General features: G+C 39.4%; 1 protein-coding gene across 6 annotated transcripts in view; it reads left to right on the top strand.

The window, feature by feature from the left end:
* Positions 1 to 27,270, top strand: part of SOX5 (SRY-box transcription factor 5) — a 1,038,078-nt gene that overhangs the window by 113,554 nt on the left and 897,254 nt on the right. The window lies entirely within an intron of this gene.

Below are 27,270 nucleotides of genomic sequence, written 5' to 3'. Positions count from 1 at the left end.
CAAAAGAAAAGTAGTCTTAGGATTTGGTCTTAAAGATAGGTAGTAGTTTTCATGGATGATAATACTTTCATAGATAATGTTTGGGGGCGAGGGAACACTTCAGGAGAGGATTCCAGTCACAGGAGTGGCATAAACATACACAAAGGACTGAGGGGCACAAGAGTCAATCTGAGCAATGTAGGAAAAGACTGGTGGATGAATGTCATTTGATGGTTACCATGTGTTCACTTACTGTTAATTATATTGTAGAAGATGGTTCCTATTACTTCAAAAGTTAGAAAAGATCTAGAAGATTTTAAGTCAGATAACAGGATGTCATCTTCATATATATTATTAAAATCACTAATTTCTTGAAAAAATATTTACTGCTATTATCTTCCAGGCCCTGTTTTGGGTCTGAGGCTACAGCTGTAAATAAGCTGCACAAGGTTCCTGTTCTCAGAAAACTCACAGACAAAAGCAACACAAAGCGACATGAAAATGTCAACGAGTGGTAACTGCTCTGCAGAAAGTTAAAATAGGCTGATGTGATGAAGAGTGCCTTAATGGCCAGTGTAAAATAATAAGGAGCTGGATATTTTGAAGATCATGGGGAGAACATATTAGGCAGAGAGAACAGTTAGTTCAGTATCCTCAAGGAAGAAACAAATTTGAGGTTATGGAGGAACAGAGAAGACTAATGTGGTTGGAGCATTGGCAAGGAGGAAAATAGTAAGAAGAGTTTGGAGAGTTGGTAAGAGCGAGAACACAGAGTAAGGAATTAGAATTCTTTTTTGTAAGTGTGCTGGTGAGCTATTGGAGGTTTGTAAGAAGGGGTAAGGAGGTTGTAGACTGTGTGGTCTTCCTTCTGATTGCTTTGTGAATGATAGATTACAGGAAAAAGAGTAGCGGATCCAGGTAGGAAGTGATTGTAATAGTGTAGGAAGTTCTAGTTTGGACTTGGGGTGGTAGTTGTGATGGAGAGAAGTGGACAATTGATTAAACCTAGGATGTGCTAATGAAATGGAAGCGGGGCGTAGCGGGGAGGAAATTAGGTACATGCTGGTGGCATTTCCTGAGATGAGGAAGACTGAGGGAGGTGCAGGTTTGGATGGAATGTCAGGAGGTTTGTTCTGGACACGTTAAGATGGAAATGCCTGTCAGACCTTCATGTGGAGAGGTCAAAGCAGCAATTGGATTGGTGAATCTTGAAATCAGGAGTGAGGTCTGGGCTGGAGATAATAATATAGGGATATATTATTCCACATTATTCCAATAACATAGTTGAGAAGGTCTACCCACAGTTAAAATGCACCTTAAAAAGATAAGCAAAAGTATCTGTTAATAATAAAAACTTAAAAGTGAGTAAGGTATAGAAATACCATAGTGCAACAGGAATTAAGGGCACAACTAGTTTTCTCTTGTTATTTATTAAGTGGTGGTAAAGAAGCAGGAAAGCATTAAATTTTAGTGTTTAATACCAAGAAGTCCCCTGTAGTTCAAATATGTGTCTCCTCTGCAACACCGTGGACAGTATCTTTCCTGGAGAGGCCTGAATGCTCAGTTTTGCCAGGGTTTATTGTTGCCTTCCAAGGTGGGCAATTCCAGGTTTATAGTAAGTTCTTCCTTTTTGTGAATGGATATTTTTTTTCAGCAGTCGTTTTTCTCTCCACTTTTACCTGATGCTACAATTTGAGATTTAGAAGTTCCAATCCTCACTCCTTATAAAAATCTCTCATATATTGTGAGATGGTTATTGTGCCTTTCAGGTTTTTCGGGTTAAATATACCTAGTACTTTTAGTTGCATCTCATATGACATGTCTGTAAGTTGGCTTGCACTTGTTTTGTTTTTGTTTGTTTGTTTTTGAGACAGAGTCTCACTCTGTCGCCCAGTGCAGGCTGGAGTGCAACCTCCGCCCCCTGGGTTCAAGCAGTTCTCCTGTCTTAGCCTGCCAAGTAGCTGGTACTACAGGCGCACGCCACCAATGCCCAGCTAATTTTTGTATTTTTAGTAGAGTTAGAGTTTCACCATATTGGTCAGGCTGGTCTCAATCTCCTAACCTCAGATGATCTACCCTCCTTGGCCCAAAGTACTGGAAATACAGGCATGAGCCACCGCGCCCGGCCACACTTGTTGTAAGAGCAATTTCTCCAAGCATGGTATCTTGGGTTTCCCACAATGTTGTGGGCATGCTCCAATGAGACTGAGTAGAGGTGGCTGTGGCTCCCATTTGCCCGTACTTCTGTTGATGGGAAGCAATACAAGACCTCTCCAAGCATGGTATCTTGGGTTTCCCACAGTGTTGTGGGCATGCTCCAATGAGACTGAGTAGAGGTGGCTATGGCTCCCATTTGCCCATACTTCTGTTGATGGGAAGCAATACAAGACCTCTCTGCTTTTTATTTTTTCATAAAATCTTTGATTTTACAATAGTTTTATAGAAAAGTTGCGAAGATAGTATAGACAGTTACCATTTACCCTGCATCCAGCTATCTTTGTTAACATATTATGTTGTTACAGTGCGTTTGGCACAACAAATGCACAAACATTGGTACAATGCTACTAAGTCAACTCCGTACTTTATTTAGATGTCTTTAGTTTTTTTCTGTAGTGTCCTTTTTCTGTTCCAGAATCCCATCCAAGCTACTGTATTACTTTTAGTTGTCATGTCTCATTAGCTTCCTCTGGATTGTGACAGTTTCTCAGATTTTCCTTGTTTTTCATGGCCTTGACAGTCAGGTATTTTTAGAATGTCCCTCAGTCTGTGCTTGTCTGATGTTTTCCTCATGCGTGGATGGGGCTTGTGAGGTTGGGAGAGGAAGGTCACAGAGGTGAAGTGCCGTTTTCATCACATCATACCAAGGGCACATGCTGTCAACATGGCTTATTGCTGATGACACTAACCTTTTTCACCTGGCCAAGGTTTCTCTAGTGTAAAGTTACTCTGTTCTCCCTTTCCATACTGTTTGTTCTCTTTGGAAGAGCAGCCCCTACTCAAGAGGAGGGGAGTTAAACTCCACCTTCTTGACTGGGGAGTATTTACAAGAATTGTTTGGAATTCTGTACTAGAGATTTGTCTCTTCTCTCCCAGTTACGATCTATTCAGTCACTAATTTCTATCAGTGTGGACTCATGGATATTTGTTTGATCCTTGGATTATGATACAAGAGTATGCTATTTATTTTGTTGCCCAAAATTGTTTCAGCTTTGGCCATTGGGAGCTCCTTCATGTTGGCTTATGTGTCCCACTGATATACCCCCATTATTTTGTTTCCCTCTGTGTTTTTTCACTCTGAGCTGCTGCTAACTCATGAATCTCCCATCTTATAGTGTGCTATTGTTTTTTTGGGGGAATTGTTGATATAAAACAGATACTATGTTTATCCTTGTTATATTTCGGCTTCTTAGACTCTCCCATTACTATCACCTCTTGCCTGCTCTGTGGCAATGGCCTCTTACCTGGCTTCTGAAATTCCATTCTTATCACCCCCACCTGCACTATAGAGTCAGTCCCCTGAACAGTAGCCAGAATGATCCCCCTAAACAAATCAGTCATGTCACTCTTCCTCATGTTGGTGCATGAAGCTTCTATGGCCCAGTTCTTGCGGATCTCTCTGATCTCATCTCTTAAGCTTTGCATCCCTTACTCAGTGTATTTTAGCCATATGCTGATTTTTTCTGTTCCTTACAAATACTAAACTTGTCCACGTGGGGCCTTTCAAACATTGGGCCTCTCTGCTGGGAATATTCTTCCTTCTTACCTTCAAATGGCTGAATTTTCCTTGGTGTTTCTGATCTTAGCTCAAATAACACCTTGTCAGGAGGCATTTTTTTGCCACCCAATCTAGGGTAGTCTCAGTCTCTCTCTGTCATATTACCATGTTTTGTTTTCTTTATAGCAATCATCATCATGGGATGATTATTTTTCTTAATAATTTATTAGTCATTTATTATCTGTCTGCTCCCACCATTAGAATATATGTAGGTAGGGTCTTATCTCTCTTGTTCATAGCTGTATCTTCAGTGCCTAAAGCAGTTCCTAGCACATAGGAGATTGCAATAAATATTTGTTAAATGCTGGTTGCAAAAGGCCTCATGATTTCTTCTGAGTAGCACTTATCTCTGAGGTTTCCATAATGTGTTGGCCCTTGTGTCGTTATACCTTGGCTATTTCATGCTATTGTCTTTTACAGAATTGTATAGTACAATGATCCTTCAGATTATATGTTCTGTCTGTCACAGTGAATTTCCTCCATAGAGAGAGAATAAAGCTAACCTTGTTCCCATCAATACTTGCTTCTATACTGTAAATATGTCCAATGTCCAAGCCCTCCCTGTATGTCTTGTTCCATTGCACATCACCAGGTCAGACACTGTGGAATCCTAAACTGTGAGAGTTGAAGGCAGAGCTTGCAGGTACCAAAATTTTTCTTACAAACTAATATCAATTAAGATAGCAGCTCTCTATGAATGTGACTGTTACACATTTCATAATCTTGCCTATTTATGTCATTATCCAGTCCATAGCTCTGTCTTGATCACAACAAAATCAGTGCAATGTCGGTATCCTAACCAAGCTAAGATATAATAAAATTATGCATTCCTTGTGTTACCTGTTCAACCTATTCTGGACTCCTTATTATCTCTATTTCCTGGTCTCAGCGTTCAAAAGTCATCTGTCTAATAATCCACTCTAGACTCTATCTTTGAATCTATATGAAACTCATAGTCTGTCACAATGAAATTTATCCTTTCCCTTTTACCTCCTTTTTTTGCTTTCTTTCGACTGATACACAGTCACATAATTTTAATAAAATTAGAGAGGTTCTCAAACAAGCATAATGTTTTAACATGTTAAGGAGTGTGCATTCATTAGACATGTCTGATACCATGCAAATTTGACCATCATGTAGCTTATGTGAGCTATATAGCACTTTATAGTCACTATAAAATCACTAAGTGACAATTCTTGTTTAACTTGAAATGACTTATTGTTTTAACTAACTTACTTGTAAGTACTTGTGACTGACTCTCTGTTACAATGGGGATTGCATTAGAGACTAATGTCAGTCCGTGGAGGTACCAGTGGAATCAGTTACTATCTCAGTTCTTTCAGATGGTACAAAAAAAATCATCTAGTATTTATTGTTGCTGTAGTGTTGTCTTTGGTCAGCTTCCTTTGGAAACACACTTTGAGTCTCTGATATTTGTATCTGTGAGGTTTCTTGTGTTGTGCTCTAGGGAACAATAGCTTATGCAAAGCTCAGGAAGCAGGATGGGCAGATAGAGAGGTTGAATTGAGATGCAGTTGCAACAGAGGCTTCAGCCAATCCTTTGGGGAGCTCTGGAGTTAGGATGGCCCTTCCAAGCTGTCTTGAACTGAGACAGTGGGCTGTCTATATACCTCCCCATTTAGCAGACGTTAGACATTTGCTGCTTCTGGGATGGAGTGTAGTTTTGGATGAGGCGGCTTCCTTTCACCAAGGGCAGTGCCCAGAGAGGGGCCAAGCTGTGAGCACTGCTGACAGCTGGGGCACTGAGTGCTTCATTTACTAAAGGAAAGATCTTTGGTTGTGCGGACAACACACAACAGCATCTCCTACAGTTGAATTCAGATACGTTTCATGCCCCATTTCTAAACAGCAACTCCTATGGGGGAATTCAAATAGATTTCCTGTCCTGTTCCTAGCTTCCTATTAATGATGAATTTGTTTGCATTCGCTCTTGAATCATTACATTCATGTTCTTTTCCAAGGTCCTGTATCTATTCTGATTATCTGCTTCTTCAGTTTCTTCATCTATGGAGTAGGGATAATCACACACGTGCGTGGGTGCACACACACACACACACACACGCACACACATTCAGTGGCCTGGCACAGTGTCGAGTACTTAGTAAATGCTAGTTTCTTCTGTTCAAACTTTAAATGCACCTTTAACTACCCTAGCTAAGAAACAAACAATTAAGTTTCACAGATCCCCATCCCTCCCTTTGAAATAGAATGCTCCCCTCTTCTAGCATCTTTTAGGCATTTCAAGAAGTGTGTTTAGAGAAACTTAAAAAATCAGCAACCCCCAATCCAGAACTACCTCAACCCCTTCCGCATCCCCACATCTCACCTCTTGGGTAGGTAAACGCTAGTTTAAAGACCACAGGTTTCTGGAAGCTTCTTAAACTTTGGCATATTAACATTTAGTGGAGCAATAATCTGAGGTTTTACTGACCAAGTCCTTTATTCATAGCTGACAAGAAAGCAGTGCCTTTTTTTGCAGCTATTATATGAAGTACTATATTAGAATGGGTGTTGAAAAAGCTGCTTTTCCTTGTTCTTTCAAAACAGTTTTTCCTGCAGAGGAAACTCAAGTCTCAACCTGTTACATTGATAATGCTCAATAACATCTGATTTGAGTCAATACTGATTATTGTGCAGCTTGGCCTGCCAGGAGATATTATCCTTCCTTCAGCTAACCAGTCTCAGTGCTTCTTTATCAAACATCTCTAAACTGTGACACCTCATTCTTGTTCTAGCATCTTCTATGTGCTGAAGAAAACAAATAGACACTTGACTGTGTCAGCAATGCATGCCCCCTTTTTTTCTTTGTAGGAACCTAGTTTATGTAAAGAAGTAAATTGTCTCTGCAAGATATGACAGAATCAAATTGGTTTGGTATGCTGAACAGTTTGTGTTTATTGACTGGTACCATGAATTCAATCAGCGATTTTCAACAGGGTGAGATGGAAATCACTAAATTCATGTGGCATCTTCAGGTGTTTATTGAAAGCATTTGCAGTATTCTTATGTCCATCTTTACTTCTGGGGCCTGTCCTATTATTGTACATGAATTTGAGGCCCAAAAAATGTTTTAAAAATATTCCATAAACTGGCCGGGTGTGGTGGCTCACACCTGTAATCCTAGCACTTTGGAAGGCCGAGGTGGGGCAGATTGCCTGAGCTCAGGAGTTTGAGACCAGCCTGGGCAACACGGTGAAACCCCATCTCTACTAAAATACAAAAAATTAGCCAGGTGTGGCAGTGTGCGCCTTTACTCCCAGCTACTCGGGAGGCTGAGGCAGGAGAATTGCTTGAATCCAGGAGGCGGAGGTTGCAGTGAGCCAAGATCACGCCACTGCACTCCAGCCTATCAACAGAGCAAGACTCCATCTCAAAAAAAAACAAAAAACAAAAAACAAAAACTTAAATTTACAAAGCTCAAACATTATAACTACTTTGGTTTGGGAAATAAATGGTTAGCATATGCCGTATCATCTAGAATTCCCCTGTGGCCTCCCACCACCTTCAGAATAAAAGCTAATGTACTTATGATGCCTGGAGTGATCCTGCTCTCTGGTTACTTCTTTAACTCATTATGAACTGCCCTATCTCTTGCTCACTCTTCACCAGCCACACTGACTTCCTTGATGTTTGTCTGATATGCTGGGACAGCTCCCACCTCTGGACCTTTGAATTTGCTCCTTCATCACGCTGCTCAGTTAAATCAATGACTTGCTCCCTTACCACCTCCTAGTTTTGTGCAATGTGACTTTCTCATTAACGTCTCGTCTTAAAACTTTTAAACTTTAAAGCAGCAGACACTGCCCCAACCCGCACCCGCTCTCTGCTCCCTGGCCCTGTGACAATCTCTCTCTCTTCTTTGCTTTATTTTTCTCCTTGGTTTGTAGCACCTTCTAATATACAATATATTCATTTATTGTGTTGATCATCTTCTCTGCTCACTAGAATATAATGTTCTTGGATATAGGGAGTTTTGCATGTTCTGTCCACTAACGAATCCCTAGAACCTGAAATAATGCCTGAAACTAAACAAATGTTTGTTGAATAAATGAGCGCAAATAAGATAAGAGGACGTAATCTACATAGAAACTGACCTAACAGGACATGAAATATAGACTGTATACTCTAAATGAGTTAGGATTGCGTTCTAGCAATATACAAAAATTTGCCTCTTTTACAAATCTCAGAAGTTCACATTGTCGTTCATAGATACCTTTTTAAAAAAAGTGTCTATAAAGTATTTTTACCCTTTCTGTCTTAGCTGTTTCTCATTTACTTCTTGCTTTGCTTGTTGGGGCGTATAGTCCAATTTTTCACACCTTGTTTAGACTTACGTGTTTACTGTTACTTCACTGTTTTAAGTTTCCTACCTCCTTAAATCCACAAAGCACTTCAAGAAAGGATTTCCATGTATTATATTTTGTTCAGAAAGCCTTATCTCAGGCAGACATATTTGCCCATTTTCTTTTTTATTAAAAAAAGTTTTATAATCATTATACATGCAGAGTGCCGTTCCAACAGACTGGGCTAGTATCTCTCCATGAAACCGCATACAATAAAATGGTTTCCTAAAAAAAGTTAACAATGCATAAAATGCTGATACAGTGCTTCAGAACACTTAATTATTTCTTTTTCCCCCCATTGTTTATCATTGTTTTGTCAACTTTTTATATCGCTACCCACAATGCTTTGAGTTTGGTTTTCTTTGAACATTCTTTTCCTCTGAACTTACCATGAACTTGTGTCTGTAGCATGCCGCCACAGATTGCCACTGCCGCTTTATAAAGGGGAAAAAAATCAACCCTTTGGTTGTAAAAGGTGCTAAAAGCAAGCTCCTTTTTTTACTAATATGCACTAGTAAAAACGCATCCAATTGCTGTTTTAGGCTGCAGTATGATGCTTGCTTTAAAGGACGGTTGGTGTAATAATTTGCACATACTTAAGGAGAGTCAGGAATTAAGTTTGTGTAGGGAGGAGGAAGAGGAAAAAAGAATTATGCTTCATAAGATTAGGTGGACTGTAGGAGGAGAAAGATTGCATAAATACTAAATGTGATACAAGAGAGGATGGGGCCCATTATCGCACATGCAGTGTAGGATGATGCAGAGGGTTATTTGTTTTGTGCAGTAGGATGGGAGGAGGGAATTTTTTTGCATTTCTGATTATTTCTCTGCACACAGGGTTCTATTAGGAAATTATTGTTCCTTCTGATCAAAGTCTTATGACATGGGTTCTGGATTGGGAAACAAATCCTGGGTGTTCAATGCAGCTGTTCCAGTGGATAAAAGTGAATGTGAAAGTCCTACAATAAGAATTCCTGCCCAACTTGCATTCTCAGGTGATTATTTGGTAAGAGGAGAATGCACGAACCCTGACTGTGGGATGTGACCCAGGTCATGGCAAAGTCTTGATTTCTTAAACACCAGGATATCCAATAATTTCCCCTATATCCCATGTTATATTTGGCTTATGGTGTTGCATCAGAGCTGCAGCAGGGCTTGAAGGAGCAAGAATAATGTGGGTCAAACCATCTGTTTAGGATTGTCTGGGAGATTGAAAAATCTTACTTGTTTGTTTGCCTTTGCCTTACCTCTCCTTGAGGGAGTAGGTGAGGGGAGGAGGAGCGAGACTTTAGTAAGACTGATAAAGAGTATGGTCACACAAATTCCAGTAGAGAGAATTAAGGGTGCTGAGGTGTTTCTCCTGTTCTTCACACACACACACACACACACACACACACACACACACACACAAAGGATCATGTGAATGGGATGCCACACAACCACTTAGGGAGCATGGTACAGGTAGCTGGCTCCTAGGGGTTGCAGAGTCTGGTACCCGACCTAAGCATGCAAAGGTAAGAAGGCAAGAAACCATGGCAATGAAACAGGGACGCATGGAATGAGCCACACTTTCACAACTAGTAGGGAAGAGATGGGATCTCCTGGAGGTCATCTGCAGATCCTGTGGAAGGGAGTCAGTTATGACCGCTCCCACCCCACACACTGAAGAATTTACTGTCAGGAGGAAGATAACCTCAGCAGAAAGAGACTAGAGTAGATTATCTAAGGTAGAAGTTGAGGGGGTTCCTCAGTCAGCATCTGTGGCATTGCCAGTGTCCAAGAACCAGTGTGAGGCTGATCTCTGAGGCACCCATCCAAACTTAAACCATAAGAGCCAGCACTGGGTCAGGGTAGGACATAATGTCCCAGTGGCAGTTAAAATTTGACTCAGATTTTTATTGACTAGAATTTTAAATTGCCACCAACCAAGATGTTTGCTTATTTAATAAGCATTTATTGAGCAGGTAGTATATGCAAGGCGCCATGCACATGCGTATTTCCTGACTTCGAGGAATGTGTCTAGCAGTGAGATTTTCCTTATTTATTTATTTATTTATCGAGATGGAGTCTTGCTCTGTCACCCAGGCTGGAGTGCAGTGGCATAATCTTGGCTTGCTGCAGGCTCCGCCTCCTGGGTTCATGCCATTCTCCTGCCTCAGCCTCCTGAGTAGCTGGGACTACAGGCGCCCACCACCACGCCCGACTAATTTTTTTTCATTTTTAGCAGAGACGGGGTTTCACTGTGTTAGCCAGGATGGTCTCGATCTCCTGACCTCTTCATCCACCCACCTTGGCCTCCCAAAGTGCTGAGATTACAGTCGTGAGCCACCGCGCCTGGCCTATTTTTGTTTTTAATGCAATTTTGGTCTTCAAAAAATTGACAATAGCATAGATGTTTTAGGCCTATACACATAGTTTATGATATGGAAATTTCACTTCCACTTGAGTGAACAAAGTGAAATGAGATTGAGCTGGGAAGACTGGGAAACGAAGAGCATGCTCAGGATAGTCCTTCTAGATAGATGAATGGAGGAAATCTAGGGCAGGAAGCTGCATAAGTATACAGGCATATCTCAGAGACATTATAAGTTCAGTTCCAGACCACCGCAATAAAGCAAATATTACAATCAATCAAGTCACACAGATGTTTCCCCAGTACATATAAATGTTTTGTTTATGCTATACTGTGGTCTGTTAAGTGTACAATAGCATTATGTCCAAATAAAGAATGTACATACCTTAATTAAAAGTACTTTATTGCTAGAAAATGCTAATGATCATCTGAACCTTCAGTGAGTTGTAATCCTTTTGCTGGTGAAGGAGGGTCTTGCCTCAGTGTTGACGGCTGCGGATTGATCAGGCAGGGTGGTGTTTGCTGAAGGTTGGGGTGGCAGTGACAATTTCTTAACCTAAGATGACAATAAAGTTTGCCATGTCAATTGACTCTTCCTTTCATGAAAGATTTCTCTGTAGGAGGCAAGGCTGTTTGACAGCATTTTACCCACAGTAGAACTTCTTTTAAAATTGGAGTCAATTCTCTCAAACCACTGCTTTATCAACTAAGTTATTCTAAATCCTTTGTTGCCTTTTCAACAATGTTCACAGCATCTTCACCAGGAATAGATTCCATCTTAAGAAACCTCTTCCTTTGTTCATTTATAAGAAGCAACTCCTCACCCATTAAAGTTTTATGAGATTGTAGCAATTCAGTTGCATCTTCAGGCTTCCCTTCTAATTCTAGTTCTCTTGCTATTTCCACTATATCTGCAGTTCCTTCCTCTCCTGAAGTCTTGAACCATGGCCAAAGTCATCCATGAAGATTGGAATCAACTTCTTCCAAACTCCTGTTAATGTTGATTTTTTATTTTTTACCCCCTCTCATGAACCACAAATGCTCTTAATGGCATCTAGAATGGTGAATCTTTTCCAGAAGGTTATCAATTTAGTTGGCCTAGTTCCATTGGAGGAATTACTATCTATGGCAGCTATAGCCTTACAAAATACATATTTATGTTTTTATTATACTTTAAGTCCTGGGGTACATGTACAGAATGTGCAGGTTTGTTACATAGGTATACATGTGCCATGGTGGTTTGCTGCACCCATCAATCCATCATCTACAATAGGTATGTCTCCTAACGCTATCCCCGCCTTGGCACCCCACCCCCTGACAGGCCCTGGTATGTGATGTTCCCCTCCCTGTGTCCATGTGTTCTCATTGTTCAACTCCCACTTATGAGTGAGAACATGCGGGGTTTGGTTTTCTGTTCTTGTGTTAGTATGCTGAGAATGATGGTTTCCAGCTTCATCCATGTCCCTGCAAAGGACATGATCTCATCCTTTTTTATGGCTGCATAGTACTCCATGGTGTATATGTGCCACATTTTCTTTATCCAGTCTATAATTGATGGGCATTTGGGTTGGTTCCAAGTCTTTACTATTGTGAATAGTGCCGCAGTAAACATACGTGTGCATGTGTCTTTATAGTACAATGATTTATAATCCTTTGGGTATGTACCCAGTAATGGGATTGCTGGGTCAAATGGTATTTCTGGTTCTAGATCCTTGAGGAATCACCACACTGTCTTCCACAATGGTTGAACTAATTTACACTCCTACCAACAGTGTAAAAGCATTCCTATTTCTCCACATCTTCTCCAGCATCTGTTGTTTCCTGACTTTTTAATGATCGCCATTCTAACTGGCATGAGATGGTATCTGACTGTGGTTTTGATTTGCATTTCTCTGATGACCAGTGATGATGAGCTTTTTTTCATGTTTGAGGGCCACATAAATGTCTTCTTTTGAGAAGTGTCTGGTTCATATCCTTTGCCCACTTTTTGATGGGGTTGTTTGTTTTTTCTTGTAAATTTGTTTAAGTTCTTTGTAGATTCTGGGTATTAGCCCTTTGTCAGATGGATAGATTGCAAAAATTTTCTCCCATTCTGTAGGTTGCCTGTTCACTCTGATGATAGTTTCTTTTGCTGTGCAGAAGCTTTTTAGTTTAATTAGATCTCATTTGTCAATTTTGGCTTTTGTTGCCATTGCTTTTGGTGTTTTAGACACGAAGTCTTTGCCCATGCCTATGTCCTGAATGGTATTGCCTAGGTTTTCTTCTAGGGTTTTTATAGTTTTAGGTCTTACATTTAAGTCCTAATCCATCTTGAGTTAATTTTTGTGTAAGGTGTAAGGGAGGGGTCCAGTTTCAGTTTTCTGCATATGGCTAGCCAGTTTTCCTAACACCATTTATTAAATAGGAAATCATTTCCCCATTGCTTATTACAAAATATATTTCTTACATTGAGACTTGAAAGCCAAAATTACTGCTTGATCCACAGGTTGCAGAATAGATGTCATGTTATTAGGTTTGAAAACAATATTCATCTCTTTTGGCATCTCCATCAGAGCCCTTGGGTGACCAAGTGCATTGTTAATGAGCAGTAATATTTTGAAAGGAATCTTTTTTTCTGAGCAGTAGGTTTCAACAGTGCACTTAAACTACTCAGTACGCCATGTTGTAAAAAGATGTGCTGTCATGCAGGCTTTGTTGTTTCACTTTTAACTGCTCAGGCAGAGTAGATTTACTCCAATTCTTAAGGGCCCTAGGAATGTTCAGAATGGTAAATAAGCATTGGCTTTCACTTAAGAGTCACCAAGTGCATTAGCCCCTAACAAATAAGAGAGTCAACCTGTTCTTTGAAGCTTTGAAGCCAGGCATTGACTTCTCTCTAGCTGTGAAAGTCCTAGATGGCATCTTCTTCAAATATAAGGCTGTTTTATCTACAGTGAAAATGTGTTCTGTAGTGTAGCCCCCCTCATCAGTCATCTCAGCTAGATCTTCTGGATATTTTGCTGCAGCTTCTCCATCAGCACTCGCTGCTTCCCCTTGCATTTTTATGTTATGGAGGTGGCTTCTTTCCTTCAAGCTCATGAACCACCCTCTGCTGGTTTTAAACTTTACTTCTGCAGCTTCCTCATCTCTCTCAGCCTTCATAAGAATTGAAGAGAGTTTGAGCCTTGCTCTAGATTAGGCTTTGGGTTAAGGGAATGTTGTGGCTGGTTTGATTTTTTTATCTGGACCACTCAAACTTTCTCCTTATCAGTCAGAAGTCTGTTTCACTTTCTTATCATTCTTGTATTCACTGCAGTAGCACCTTTAATTCTCTTCAATAACTTTTCCTTTGCATTACAACTTGACTAATTGTTTGGCACAAGAGTCCTAGCTTTCAGCGTGTCTTGGCTTTGACATGCCTTCCTCACTATGCTGAATCGTTACTAGATCTTGATGTAAAGTGAGAGACATGCGACCCTTCCTTCCACTTGAACACTTAGAAGCCATTGTAGGGTTATGAACTGGCCTAACTTCAATATTGTTGCATTTTGGGGAATAAAAAAGGCCCAAGGAGAGGAAGAGAAATGGGGGAATGGCTGGTCAGTGGAGCAGTCAGAGCACACACAATATTTATTAATTAAGTTTGCCTTCTTATATGGGCTTGGTTTGTTGCATCCTGAAACACTTGCAAAAATAACATCAAAGATCACTGATCTTGGCCCCCATAACAGACGTAATAATAATGAAAAAGTTTGAAATAGTGTGAGAATTACCAAAATGTGACACAGAGAAACAAAATGAGTATATGCTGTTGGGAAAATTGTGTCAATATATTTGCTTGATGCAGAGTTGTCACAAACCTTCAATTTGTTAAAAACAAAACAAAAAAAACAAACCACAGTATCTGTGAAGTGCAGTAAAGCGAAATGCAATAAAATGAGCTATATTATGGCTTGTGTATTATTCATTGTGATCTTCTCATTCACTTGTCGAGTTGTTTAATTTTAGGTCTTGATTTTATGACAAAATAACTTCTTTTGCTCATTTGCTTCTTTTGTAAATATTTATTGAACACATATTGAACTATGTGCAGGACATTGTGCGAGACATGTCTTTCCTGCCTTCAAGAAATGTGTAATCTAGTAGTAGAAAGAGATTTCCTTTGTGCAGATTGCTGCAATATCTAGAAGCATGTAATTAGTGAGGTGTTAACTGTATTAGTGAGGAATCTTTTATTGTAAATGATAGTGACCCAATCTGAAATAACTTAAAAAATAAGAGCTTTATTGGCTCATTTACTAGGAAGTGCAGGGAGTGACACTACAGGCCCAGCTAATGCCGTCAGAAAGGGGTACATCTTCATCTTCTCATCACTCCACTCTGCTCACCTTTCTACTAGCTTCATGCACAGGCAGCTTTCTTCCTGTGGAAGCCATTCTAGGCCACACCAAACTCTTAGCTAGTATCTCCAGAGAAAACTCTGTATACTTTTTTTCCCTCACAGGCCCAGGAAATTTTTTGTAACTGGCCCACTTTGGGCTCTATGCCCTTCCTGTGGCAAAGGAGATGAAGTGCTCTTTTCTTTGGTGGCAGAAGTGGTTGTTTTCAGTCAAAGTATCTGCAATGTATTCTCCAAAAGGAAAGGGCATTCTTTTACATGAGACAGTGGGAGAGAAAGGATGCAAGCAAAACTATAGCTCTGCTAGGTATTTGAGGGACACAGACTGTATTAGTCCATTCTTGCACTGCTTATAAAGAAATACCCCAGACAGGGTAATTTATAAAGAAAAGAGGTTTAATTGGCTCACGGTTCTGCAGTCTGGACAGGAAGCATGATGCTAGCATCTGCTCGGCTTTGGGGAGGCCTCAAGAAACTTACAATCATGGTGGAAGGCAAAGCTAGCACTTTACATGGCTGGATCAGGAAGGAAGGGCGAGAGTGGGGAGGTGCCATACACTTTTAAACAACCAGATCTCAGGACAGCTCACTATCATGATGACAGCACCAAGGGGGAATGGTGTTAAACCGTGAGAAACTGCCCCCGTGATCCAATCACCTCCCACCAGGCCCTATCTCCAGCCCTAGGGATAACATTTCAACATGAGATTTGGATGGGAACACAAATCCAAATCATATCACAGACTAAAACTTTAGGAGTACAGAGAAGGGAGGGGTCATTTCTCGTGATTGTAGAGAGTATACAGGAGTTGGTGGTAGTAATAGCTGAGCTTTTTGCATTTCAGTAGAGAATCTGATAGGCCATGGAAGAAGAAGCTCTCCCAGGCAGACTTACCAAACCATGATATTTACAAAGCTCAAAACAAATTCCAGTCATACTCTATGAGTTTCTTCTCTATATATCCTAGTACCTTGAAAGTAATCCATACTCTAAAATCATTTCCTCAGTTTCTCTCTTTCCTTCCCTTCCCCATTGTGATCACGATGCCACTCATGATGTCATTTGTACTAATCTGGTAAAGGTCATCGGTAACTTCCTAATCTGCAAATCTGGCCTCTGCAGCACCATCTGACTTGGTATCTCTGAGTTTGACACTGTGATTCACACCTTAGTTCTGGAAACTTTCCCCTCTCTTGATTCCGAGACACTGTTCTCTCTCCTGGTTCTTTTCTGCTTACCTGAGCATTCTTCCTGAGGCAGTGCCATTGGCCTTCTTATTTCTGACCTCTCCTTAACGTCTCTTTTTCCCAGAACACATGCCTAGCTCTCTTGCTATTTGACATGTTCCTTTCTGCAATCCCATTCATTCTCATGGCATCTGTGACCACCTGTCCCTGCTCATCCACACCCATGGCACTGTCGGAGTTCTAATCCTCCCTGCTGATCCCAAACTCTGGGATCCATACAGATCACAAATTAACATTTCCCTTGAGATCTTTCTCTATCCATTGTCTTCTTCTCACTGCTGTCACTCCAAATTTTAACTTACAATTCATATCTTGCCAACACTCAAGAAAATTTCAGGAAGATGATGAGGAGCGCCGCTATGTTTTCAATGTTATGGTTACAAAATAGACTTTAGTTCCTACTGCTGTGATTTTTTCCCCCTCAGTTTTCTTTGCCTGTTTTACATTTACAACATCAAAACATTCAATATTAATGACCATACCATTACCTTTAATCAAATGTCTATCCTTACCACTCTGTAGTGCCCAAATCAAGACAAACATAGTTCATCTTTAATCAAGTGAGTGCTCTTATCAAGTTAACTTCCACAATTTTTGTCAAAAGAAGTGTCACTTACTGACTGCTTCAAAAAGCGTGTTCAAAGGTCCACTTAAGATTACTTGTTCTTCAGTCCCACTGACAACAATTTTAGTAGTTTTCCAATTCATTTTTATAGAAACTTCTGCTATGTCTTTTATCATTGATTTTGCTTAGAACAAAGATATAAACATTTTAACTACTGAGAACAATCACCTCAATTTTCAGCCCTCTTTTATTTATACTGTAAGCTGTAAAATCATGTCAGGGCATTTAAATATTTTAGTAGCTAAAATTCTATCTTCATATAGATTGTTTTTTATTTTAATTTTTGAAGCGTGCATATGATCTTTATTTTCAGAAAATTCCAAATAAAAAATACTTATGTTATAAAAATACATTATCACTGTAGATTTAGAAATCACTGATGAGCTAAGAAGAAGCAAATAAAATCATATTCACAAATAGCCACCGTTACATGCATCTAGACTTTCTAAACTTTTCTTTAGAAATGGTTTTGTTTTTAAAAAAATAAGAGTTGGATCATACTCTGTGTCTGTGTGTGTGTGTGTGTGTCTGTGTGTGTGTGTGTGTATTTTACACCTTTAACAAAACATGCATATCCTGGATCTCGCTCTGTCGCCAGGCTGGAGTGCAGTGGTGCGATCTTGGCTCATTGCAATCTCCACCTCCTGGGTTCAAAGGATTCTCCTGCCTCAGCCTTCCTAATAGCTAGGATTACAGGCGTATGCCACCACACCCAGCTAATTTTTGTATTTTTAGTAGAGACAGGGTTTCATCATGTTGGCCAGGATGGTCTCGATCTCCTGACCTCGTGATCTGCTGCCTCGGCCTCCCAAAGTGCTGGGATTACAGGTGTGAGCCACTGCACCCAGCCGATATCCTGGATTTTATATGTAACTTTTTAGAATTTTCTACTACCTCAGAGAACTGCTACTAGGGACAGTATCCTATTATGCAGGTTGCTGTAAATGTACATCTTACATCTCCTCTGCCATTGTTTTGGGATAATAATAATGATAGGTTACTTTTATTGGGGGCTTTTCACATGACAGTCACTGTGCTCAGTGGTTTACAGATACTTTTTGACTCCTCGCAAGAACTCCATGAGCTTACTGGAAGTATCCATCTTTAATGGACAAGGATGTGAAGCACAGCGAGATTTCTATTCTGACCAGACTTATAGCACCAGTAAAGTGGCACAACCAAAATTCAAATCCAGGTCTGTGGCCTCCAGTCTGTGCTAAAACCCACAACAGAATACACCAAGGACATTTAGAAAATATATAGTAAGGTGTCATGCTGGGCATGCTTGCTTGCCCAGTGTCCCCAGTCTGCCAATCTTTGGGATTCCTGAGGTGGGGTTACACTGTCATGAGGCTGTGAGGAAACCCTCAGCCAAATGGAAAGAGTGGAATAATTTTCCTCTGATGGTTGAGAGAGAAGATCCTGAAGTCCTGTTAGGAAAACTCCCTAAAATGCTTCTTCTGTTTCCTTTCTCAGCTTGCGTACTGTCACCAAAGTCTGTAGATCTTGCTGACTAATTTTCAGGAGGTGCCATTACATCAAGAAATTCATCGTCAACTACCAACATACCTTAATTCTTGGCCTTTTTTGTCAGGTGTCAGTAGCTTGCATAAAATACTTGCATTTTACTTCTCTGTTAAAGATATAAATTCCCTTTTTGGGTACCAAGCAGTGTGTAGAATTTGCATAAGAAATGTGCTCACTGGTATGAAGTTTCTGCTATGCAAGATGTGTAGTGCTAGAGAACTACGGTGCAATTTACTACCACCATTTAACAGTGTGGTATTGCACACTTTAAACTGTGTTAAGAGGGTAGATCTCATGGTAACTGTTCTGATCAGAAAACAAAAGAACACAAAAGAATACAAGGAAACTTTTGGAGGTGATAGATATGTTTAGTTCTTGATTGTGGTAGTGATATCTTGGGTATATGCATATGTCTGAACTCATCGTGATGTATCTATCAAATGTGTGCAATTTTTATGTATCAGTTTTGCCTTAATAAAGCTAAAAAGGTGAATGCAGAGCATGATGGGGACTTTAGCATCAGTGGACTATTTACTGGATACGTTGTAATAGAATTGCCTCTCAATTATGATGGTTCTCAATAAACTTGTTGCTAGGATGGAAAGCATCCATGCATCATAGTCAGAAGGGTGTGAGTTTGAACCTTAGTTTTATCGCTTACTCTTTCATCTTGGGTATATTCCTTAATCTCGCTGAGCCTCAGTTTTATCATTTGCAGTATAGACATATAGATATAGATAGACGTATACACTGCCTGGTCTACAATAAACAATATGAAGTCTTCTTTAAAAATATGACAACCTTCTGCTTTATATTTGCTCTTCTATGGGAAGGGGGACTATTTTGACCATCTCTTTTGCAATAAAGCTGAATTTTGGTTACATTCCAATATGGAAAGTGTTGATAGCATTATACAATTTTCAAGAATAAAGAGACATCGGATATAATTTAGTGCAACTTTCCAATTTTAAAGATGAGTAGATTTGAGGCTCAGAATTGTAACATAAATTGGTGGCAGAACCAAGTCTCTACTGTCTGGTCCAGTATCTTAGTAGGAATAATAAAGTTACTGCTTGTGGCTGACAAAGGAGATAAAATGTACAAAGTTTTATTTAGTGAATGGTTCTTGAAAATAAGTGATATGCAATATTGGCCTCTATAATCCAAGTGAATATTTGAGTCCTGGAAATATAGTTGCTCATACATCAACAATGAAAAAAAAAATTAGAAAATGATCTCCTAATTCCCAGGACTAGGGTTTTTGTAAGGAAGTGCACTTGTTGTTCTCAAAAAAAGATCATAACTACATTTGTGTGTGTGTGTGGTTTCTTTTCCCTGTTTTACTTCATAGAGTGGATATTCAATTTTATTGATGCTGTTAAGTTTAATGAATTTTATATATATTTTATATATATATATATATACACCCTCATAAATATCATAAATATACATTTAGAATCTTCTTAAGTATAATTTTGTCATGGTTAAATTCTTATGCTAATTTTTGAAAACATGCCTTCTTGTCTTAGTGGTGATGAAAGTGTGGATTTACCACTTTCATAATGGTATTTTGAAAGCTTTATAGTACTTTGGAGACAGATTCTCTGGAAGGCCTGGCCAGTCAGCAAACACCAAAGATTAAGAACATGAATGATTTGATGATTTTGGCATCTTGCAAAAATTATGCATTAGGTTTTCTTTAAGAAAGCATCATGTCTATTCTCCAGTTTCAATTCTTTTACTTTTAGTTCACATTTCAAATAGACTATTGGTATGTACTTAAATTATACCCCTAAGATTTTCAAAAGTGATTAATGAATGATAGTAATATAAGTTTTAGCATAGTTTTTACCTTGTTTTACTCTAATAGATTTGCCTTTTGGAATAACATTAATTCTACCTTTAAAAATTCAAATTTTATATCTGAAAATTTGATAGCTAGTAATTTCAGTGTCACTTGACTTATCTGTGGAATAGATGAAAACGCCATGTTCATATAGGGTATGAACATATATATGTAACCTGTTGTATTGGATGTTATCTTATAATCCTTTAATTTTTTCATTTGTTTACCCAAATAAGAATAATTTAGAGTTGTACTGACAAAATAACATTTGTGTATTTATGCTTTAGATATTGAGTAGAACATATTGAATGATCTACAAAACATACCATTTTTATAAACACTTCAGTTTTGAGTTGGAGGGCTTTGTGCTCATGGTGTGTGTGTGTGTGTGTGTGTGTGTGTGTGTGTGTGTTTCCAGGAAAATAGCTTAGAAAGCAACACCAAGTGAATAAATCATTGTTTTTAATTTATTTTATATGGAAGCTTTCCCTCTGTACTTGTTCCCCCACCCCATCCACATCTGAGACATGTTGAAATCAATTAATTTTATCTTTAATTTATGAGCACTTACTAAATGTTAAGGACCATTCTAGTAAAAATGAATAATAGTTGATTGCCCACTACATAGCATTTCATACTATTCCAACACCTTTTTTTGTTGTTGTTTTGTTTTTGTTTGTTTTTTTTTTGTTTTGTTTTGTTTTTGAGACGGAGTCTTGCTCTGTCCGCCACGCTGGAGTGCGGTGGGGCCATCTTGGCTCGGCTCACTGCAAGCTCCGCCTCCCGGGTTCACGCCATTTTCCTGCCTCAGCCTCCAGAGTAGCTGGGACTACGGGCGCCTGCCACCATGCCCGGCTAATTTTTTGTATTTTTAGTAGGGACGGGGTTTCATCGTGTTAGCCAGGATGGTCTCGATCTCCTGACCTTGTGATCCTCCCGTCTTGGCCTCCCAAAGTGCTGGGATTACAGTCGTGAACCACCGCGCCCGGCCATACTATTCCAACACCTTTATGCCTACTGACTTAATTGTTGCTCATAACTACAGCAATAAGGCACAGAAAGGTTATTTATCTTGTCCAAGACCACACAACTTGTCCAAGATCACACACTTAATAAGTGATATAAATGGTATTTGAACTCAGGCTCCACCCACTCATACACATAATCCATTAACCGGTGCACTGTGCTGCCTTGAAGTTGCAAAATCGTTGTAGAATGATGGTTTCTGAACTTATAAGACCTATAACATGATGAGGAAATTAGCTTTTTTTTTTTTTTTTTTTTTTTGAGAAACAGAGTCTCACTGTGTTGCCCAGGCTGGAGCTCAAGCAACTGTTCCACCTCAGCCTTCCGAGTAGCTAGGACTACAGGCATGTGCCACCATGCCTCATTTTTAAATTTTCTTATGGAGACAGGGTCTCCCTCTGTGGTCCAGACTGGTCTCAAACTCCTGGGCTCAAGCGATCCTCTTGCCTAGGCTTCTGAAAGTGCTGAGATTACAGGTGTGAGCCACCGCATCTGGCCAAATTAGCTTTTTAAAAGAGAAATGTAAATGGCCTTTTAATTTTTTCCATGTCTAGTTGATCTTTGCTATGAAAGGACTGTTCTCTTTTCCTGTCATGTCTAGTTGGCACATTGAATTTAAAAATGGACTTAAAGCTTGGTGAAACAGAAGAGGTAGAGTCTGGAAATTTGAAGAGAAGAGCAATTGAAAGAGTGCACATTTTCCCAAGTCGTTCAGACTGGACAGTAAGGTCATTTCTGTATGTTCTTACTGTAAACTCAGGTTTTTTTTTTTTTTTTCGGTTTTTGGGTTTGTCTTACCTCTTCTTTTGACGGTCTTCGGTGAAGTTAACAGTAGATTTGTGTTAAGATGTAGAATATGGAGACTTACAATAAATAATTAGCATAGTCATAGCTTTTTCACCTTCTTAAAAAAGCTGAAAGATGAATTTTAACTTTCTCAAAAAAAATCTGGAATGCAGTGTAGTATTTGGGAGGTTTGTCAGCACACACCTCTGCTGTTTGTTTTTCAGTCTAGGCTCAAAATCTCTACAGTCAGAAACAAAAGCCCTGAAAAATCAATATTTAGGTTCTTAGACTTCTGAATGGGGGTATAAGGGCAGGGTTTTCTACCTTTTTAATTTGCCCCCTGATGTTTTCTAGCTTCCTTGCCCTAGCTTTTCTTGAGATAGGGAAAGGAGGAAAGTTTTATGAAGCGCTGGTAGATATTTCCACCGTCGTGGATTTCTGCCTGTTAGTCTTTTACTGTTACACACATTCACACCTCATATATTTTGCTCTAAAAGCAGAACATCTGAGATGATTCTGTGGTTGAAAAAGATCTCAAAGAGATGGAAGATGGATTTAATGTTGCCATTTTTAGATAATGCTGTAAATAGAATGGCAGCTGTCCTCAGATGCATAGCCGATATATACTACATATGCTGAATAGAAACAGATAAAAGATTGCACTCAATTAATCCTGAAGAAAAGTAGCATTTTAGCCATGGATTCAGCCATATAATTTTTAGCTACAGTGCATTTATTCTGTCTCCCATGTGATATAATCCCATGCTTTGAAGGTGACTCAAGAAGAGAAAAATTTGCTATTATCCTCAACTAGGTTTAAAGAAACTTGTAATATTTTAGTTATTTACACTCCTACCCCGTTAAATAAGTGACTTAAACCAACAGTTCTGGGACACTTAAACTGTCTGTGAGGTACTCTTCTTGGTGCTGTGGGGGGAATAAGACATCTTTCAAAGAACTATTTCTTCTATAGAAAAGGCATAAGCAGAAACTTTTCATGCCAGATAGAATGTGATCATTGCTCTAACTAAGGTTTGACAAGTATCTATAGTTCAATAATGGTTGAATACTTATAAAACACCTGTTTCAGGTATATCACTAATAGGTACTGTGGATATTAAGATGAATTGAACCCATTCCACAAGGAGACTTCCTCAAGTGAGATGGCATGTAAACAAATAATTGCATTTAAAAACAATATATATTTTAAAAGTTCAGGAATAGCAGAGAGAGGGCAGATTCACTCTACTGGAAGGTGCTTGGGTACTAGGGCAGGCTTCATTGAAGAGTGATGAATGACCAAGAGTTTTAGGTATGAACCAAAGTTTACTAGATAAATAATGAGGGGGAAAGACAAGGGAAAAAGACAAGGGCTTTCCAGAAAGAGGGAAGTAATATGCCCATAGAGAAGATGCCCCGAGACTTAGTAGTGTACTGCAACTCTAACTTGTTTGCAGTCACCCTTGTCCTGGATGCTTTCTGTATACTGTGGGACAGTGTCTGGAGTATTCAGTGAAGACTAAGATACGAAATTCTGGAAGAAAAGCAAAGTAAATTGTATCTGTAAACTTTGTTTTTATGACAGCAACTTCCATGCTTTTTCTTTAAGACGGAACTGCCTTTGAATCCCACCTCACAATTTCTAAATTTCTCAGACCTCACCTTCTTCAATGATAAATGTGACTTCTGATATTTAATATAAAACAGTACATTGTCTGATAGTGTATAATTATGACTTTTTAAAATCATACTTTAAGTTCTAGGGTGCATGTGCACAACGTGCAAGTTTGGTACATAGGTATACATACATGTGCCATGTTGGTTTGCTGCACCCATTAACTCGTCATTTACATTAGGTATTTCTCCTAATGCTATCCCTCCCCCAGGTCCCCACCCCCTGACAGGCCCCAGTGTGTGATATTCTCTGCCCTGTGTTCTCATTGTTCAATTCCCACCTATGAGTGAGAATATGCAGTGTTTTTGTTTTTGTTTTTTGAGACAGAGTCTTGCTCTATCCCCCAGGCTGGAGTGCAGTGGCACAATCTCGGCTCACTGCAACCTCTGCCTCCTGACCTCAAGTGATCCACCCGCCTTGGCCTCCCAAAGTGCTGGGATTACAGGCATGAGCCACTGTGCCTTGTCTATAATGATGACTTTAATTATTGCTCTTTTGCTTTTTTCAGTTGACCATTCCTTGGTAGTGTTCCTCACTGAGGGCTAAAGATTTAACTGCACTCAATCAATGGAGCACAGCTGCCATTCTTTTCATGAAGTCTGGGATTTAGGTGATGTGGAAGAGGAAATTGAAAGAACTCTTCAGTAAATGTTTGGAGACCTGAATTCTAATTCTGCCCGGTGATCTTGACTCACAGTGTGCCCTATGAGTTTATTTTTCTCTGTAAGAAGAGGTTTGGACCAAATGTCTGACTCATGTACTTGTTGCTATGCGTAGTTTCTGAGGAACAGCCCGGTGACTTGAAAGACATAAACCACCCAACTTAATTCCAGTAAAAGCCTTACTAAATCAGAAATGTTCTTTTACATTTTCTGTTTGGGGGAAAATTGTCTACAGCAACTAAACTCATTTTAAAGAATGGTGGTTTCCCGATTGTTGTAAAAAAATTACAAAGTACAGTCAGTACCCCCCAAAATTCATTAAACATGCAAACAAGTAATGTTAGGCCTGCTTTGCAATCTCTTCCAAAGATCAGGCCTGGGAAGAGTGAAGTGTGGTTTTGATGGTTTGGGTATGCAGTGGTGAGCTTGTAGTCAGGTGGGCTCTTAGGAGCATCTGATGTCTGTCAAAGTTTCTTAGGTCATTTAGAAAATGCCAATGAATTGTGCTGGTGATTCGATGAAATCCTGAGAAAACTTAGTTGGTGTTGAGTAAGAAGCATAGCGTCCTTTTCTACAGATTAATTGTTAGACCTGTGATTAATGAGTGTTCATTCATAAAGTATAGAGAGATAACATCATGAAGAAGACATAGTCCCCAGGGCCGCAGTTAAGGAGTGTTAGCCCCAGATTCCAAACCACAGCCCTTTGATGTTGTTTCCTCCCATGATGAAGTCTAACTGCTGTTTTCACTCTACATTAATTCTGATATCATTTTGAAGTAATAGCATGTATGGCTCTGCAGTCTCTTAATGTAGGCAGTTCTGTCTGTCTCCCCCCTATTTCCTTGCTTTGTTTCCACCGTTAATCTGGTAACCAGCCACTTTTCCTACTGATTATCTTGTAATTGAAACTGTAAAAGCCTATGGCAGGTAAACCTATGGCAGGCAGATGGTCTCCCCAGTATGTCAGCTGTCTCAGAAGGATTTTTTTCTATGTGTGTGTGTATTACAATGTGGTCTAGGGGGAAAAACAGCCATTCCCCCCCCAAAAAAAAACTCACAAAGAAAAGAGCCCAGATCATACAATTTGAAATTTAACAGAATGTATTTGCTAACACTTTCAGAGTTGCCTTAAGATCAAAATTCATTATGGAAGCATCTTTTGTGGAGCATGAAGTGACAGAAAAGGAGGGGAAACTATAGTGTTGGGATGAGTGCAGAGGTCGTTACAACAGATTTTTAGCAGTCCTGTGTGTGAGTTTAATCTTTTGGTGAACTTACTAGTAACTTGGGGGGTGGGGGGAAGAGAAGTGCCCCCAAGCTGTTGGTTGCTTTTGCTTGTTCTCATAGCAGCCTGCGGGGGAAAAGTGCTTGTTTAAACACTAGTATATGCCATAAAAACTAACAATTACGGCAAGGTTTTCAAAAAAGAAAATTACATTAAAGATGAATGAGGGTATATTGAATAATTATGTTTTAAGGTGTGTAACATTAAAAGATATTGAATAAAATATCGACTGTTTTGTGGAAATAGCAATAATGAGATTCCTGTCACCTAATCTTACAATAATTGGGTTATTACTATGCAAATGAAGGTATTACTTTTAAAAAACTGAGGAAGCTAGACAGATCCTTCAGGCAGTCCTTTATCTATTCTTAAAGCTGTGCCGTCAATTCTTCTTAGACTGAAGATCCTTTTCTAAACAATTTGGAGATGCTCATTTCACTATTTGCCCCTGAAATTTCACTATCATATTTTTCAGCTGCCACAGGTAGCAGATCAGTGGTTGGTGATTTTATATTCTTTGAGCTTGATGTGGAACCCAAAGGAATAATTAAATTGTATGATTATTGCCCACTGTCATTTTTATTTAAAAAAGTGAAATGGAGTGAATTTTCCTGCCAAAGATGCATGCTGGGGCCCTTATCTCCACGTTCCATGCAGCTCTGTCATTGCTGCGCAGTGTCCAGTGGTGCCTATGCATCTCAAAGCCAACAGGTCATTTCAGGCTAGCAGACCTCCTAGGACACCTTTGTGACTGAGGAAGTGATTCTATTTGTCCTTAGTCATACTCAGATCAATAGTCCGTACATTGCAGTCACCACCATGCCCATTGAGGTTCCTGTGGCACCCATCAGATGAATAGAAATATTTGGGACAATTGCCATTTTAGTTCATGACCCAGGTAAATACCTGTGTGTTCAGCCAGCAATGGCATTTTAAACTGTTGACTGCTGAGGCTTTGGGTAAAAGACGATTATATTTCCTGGGAATGTTGTGTGATTTCTACATACTTTGTTATATGAAATGCTCCGTGTAGAAGGAATGATGTAGATGTAAAAATTCTCTAGTATTCCTACATAGAGAAAGCATGAAAAACTGTCTATGAGCCTTATTGAAATCTCACAATGGACGTTTTATAGTTTTAATACTCTGATAGTGTATAGTAGATTAATCATAGAAAGTAGATTTGAGGAAATCACAAAAGACAAATTTCATTTACCAAGTACTTGTGGTTCCAAGGATTAAGAGGTCAAGAAAATATAAGCTTTATCAGTTTATTTCAGAATCAATTGAGACTTGAGACTTTATAAATGTCACCAACAACTGCTCTTTACCTTATGTCCTTCCACAGTTCTTAAGGGAGGGCTGGGCTCAGTGAGGTGATTGCACAGTACATTTATGCCTTTCTCTGTTTAGTAGGGAAGTCTTAGAATATATTTCTATTTATAGGAGTACAGATTTCTTCTGATATTAGCCATAATTTACCAAATATAGATAAAATGTTCAAACAATTCACAATCCTGAAAATATTCTTTTTTGTTTGGTTGTTTTGTTGTTGTTTTCAGACAGTCTCACTCTGTCGCCCAGGCTGGAGTGCAGTGGTGCCATCATAGCTCACTACAGCCTGGATCTTCCAGACTCAGGCGATTCTTCTACCTCAGCCTCCTGAGTAGCTGGAACTACAGGCATGTGCCTTCACACTTGGCTAATTTTGAATTTTTTTGTAGGAATGGGATCTCACT

The sequence above is a fragment of the Pongo pygmaeus genome, chromosome 10 (genome assembly GCF_028885625.2).
Source record: "Pongo pygmaeus isolate AG05252 chromosome 10, NHGRI_mPonPyg2-v2.0_pri, whole genome shotgun sequence".
Lineage (NCBI taxonomy): Eukaryota > Metazoa > Chordata > Mammalia > Primates > Hominidae > Pongo > Pongo pygmaeus.
Note: the sequence above shows the minus strand (reverse complement) of the source record. Positions and strands in the feature narration are given on the sequence as shown.